The sequence below is a fragment of the Tupaia chinensis genome, unplaced genomic scaffold (assembly GCF_000334495.1).
Source record: "Tupaia chinensis unplaced genomic scaffold, TupChi_1.0 Scaffold000355_1, whole genome shotgun sequence".
Classification (NCBI taxonomy): Eukaryota; Metazoa; Chordata; class Mammalia; order Scandentia; family Tupaiidae; genus Tupaia; species Tupaia belangeri.
This window is the reverse complement of record NW_006159850.1, coordinates 7608559-7611058: the sequence shown is the minus strand read 5'-3', so window position 1 is coordinate 7611058 and position 2500 is coordinate 7608559. Positions and strand designations below refer to the sequence as shown.

Below are 2500 nucleotides of genomic sequence, written 5' to 3'. Positions count from 1 at the left end.
GCATTACGTTTTACAAGTTCATCCATGTTGCAGCATATGACACAAAGAGGATTCCATTCTGAATAGCATTCCATTGTATGGAAAGGCCATATTTGTTCATCCATTTATCAGTTGATGAACATTTTCATCCACTTCTCTATTTGTGCTATTTCTACTAACATTGTAATAAAGTAAAGGAGTTCTTGTTAAGATTCTTAGGGGGGTGTGTGCATCTTTTAATCTAAAGCTCTCAGGAAATCACCAGGACCAGAGATCCTACCTCCCTAAATGCCAAGTCAACATCCTTGGTACTTCTGAAGATGCCTCAAAGGAAGGCCCAGGGGTATTGACCAGGGCATTATTGTTGGTATCTGGGAAAGATCTGCCAGCTTACACAAGAACCCGTGAGAAACCTCTTCTCCTTTATAAAACTGGTCATAGAACTCTGAGAGCTTCAGCATCATCAGACCTAACATCATGTCCTAATGCCTCCTCCGGGTGTTCTCTCTCTTAACTTTCTGAGCTCAGTTGTCCCATCTATAAACAAGGTTAAACAGGTAGCCTTGTGACATTACTATGTCAGAGAACCACTGGGGGGATTAAATGACATCAAGAAAGTCAAATATGAAAAGCAAGCCTTTGCCTGCAAGAAAAGCTCATAAATGTTAGCGGTGCTGTTATCACCCCCACCACCAGGATCAGAATCAGTGAAGACTAGCTGTTTGTATGGGCAGTCAGGAAAGAGTAGATGGGCATGAAGTCCACCTTGATGAGTTTTTCTACACACACAAAAGGTAAGCTACTTTGTATCTTTGGTTTGAATCCCTCTATGGACACTGGACCCCTCCCACCCCTTACTGTTTACACCTGGAGGGGGGGAATGCTTCCATTCCCCAGCCCCCACTTGGCTTGCCATTGATGAATAGTCTTAAGGGAAACAGTCCCTCAGATTTTTCGGAGGTAGCTGAGAAAGGAAAACAACATCTGAGCAGGCACCGAGAGCAGTGAGTTGATTTCCAAATCTTGATGGTGGTCAAGATTCCATCAGCCTGTCTGATGCCAAAATCAAATCCAGGATTTGGGAACCAAGTGGAGAGAGTTGATATCCCCACTGGATTTGCTTAAGCGTCAAGTTGCTCCTAGTTGAACAGTCAGATTTTCTATCATGGTCTGCACCTTCCACATGACGCTGCAACCAAGGTGGAGAAAGTCTTAACACAAATTCATTCATTAGCACGGGTTACTTCCTTGCCACACTCTGAAAAACAAAGCATGAAACCCCCTTGGGCTTTGGAAAACCACCCGCTTTTGAAAACCAAAGGGGTGGTCAAAGTTTATTGGCCTAGTAATGGTGTTCTAAGTGTGTTGAAAGAACAGCTGTGCCCAAGGAAGTGGACACCTATGTTCCCAAGAGGCCACAGGTGGATACTTCTGCAGCCCCTCTGCAATGCAGTAGAGAACTTGAGGTCACTGCTAGGACCTGCAGAACTGCCCTGAGCCAGCATCCGCTATGCCTTTCCGGGACGGTGTGGGCACCTTGAGAAGCAGTGTGATTCTAAAGGTCAAGAACTAGAGTCAAGTTTAGGGCAACGACTGAGAAATTTATACAACAGTCACAATTTTGAGGAATTATGGAGGGAATTTACAATCCAGAGGGTTATTCGGGACTTATACTACTGTGTTTTTAAGAGGGATTAACCTATAATTTTCCTTTCTCCTCTGCTCCTCTGGTTTGGAAAGTCAGAAACCACTGGCTTTTCTAAAAGAGTTGTGAGTCTTTTCTATTTTTCTGTTTTCTCCAAACATCTGGATAAGGGAGAGGCTTTCTGCTCTAGACCGTTAGGCTAGATTATCTATTCAAGAATGTTTATACCTGCCTGTGAGTCTTGTATTCCTTCCTTCTTGCTATTTGAGAGCTTTTAAACAACAAATTTGATATCTTTAATAGTTATTGCTCTATTCAGGTTTTCTAGTCCTCCTTGACTCCACTCTGTTAAGACATATTTTTTTTCTTTTTATAAAAAAATTATTAATTCAATTTTATTTCTTCTTATTGTTATTATTTTAATTTGCTATAGGCACATGTACTCACCAGAGAGAGACAGACAGAGAGAGAGAAAGAGAAAGTGAGAAAGCAGGCAGCCAGGTCTGGGACTCGAATCACAGTCAGTCATGTGGGAGTCCAGCTCCCTAACCACCATACCACCTTCTGGCTGTGAAGATGTATTTTTCCTTTGAAAAACGATGATTTGGGACCAGCAGTTAGTGTAATGGCTATGTCGTTGAACTCCCATTTGGTTGACTATGATTTGAGTCCCGGCCCCAGTGGCTTAAACTCACGCCGGGCGCATGTGCATGCATGCCCAAGATCCTGAGAGGAGAATGAAGGAGAAAGGATTGAGGCGTGGTCATCCCCCCTGGGGGTGATTTCTCACCTTCTGTCTCTGTGTTTGTCTCTCTAGCGAGCACATGCACCCTATAGCAAAAGAGAAAAAAAGAAAAAAAAAAAAAAAAAAACGAT

General features: G+C 43.0%; 1 protein-coding gene across 1 annotated transcript in view; it reads right to left on the bottom strand.

Moving 5' to 3' along the window:
• Positions 1–2500, bottom strand: part of CDYL2 (chromodomain Y like 2) — a 230800-nt gene that overhangs the window by 63920 nt on the left and 164380 nt on the right. The gene's annotated exons all lie outside the window — the stretch shown is intronic.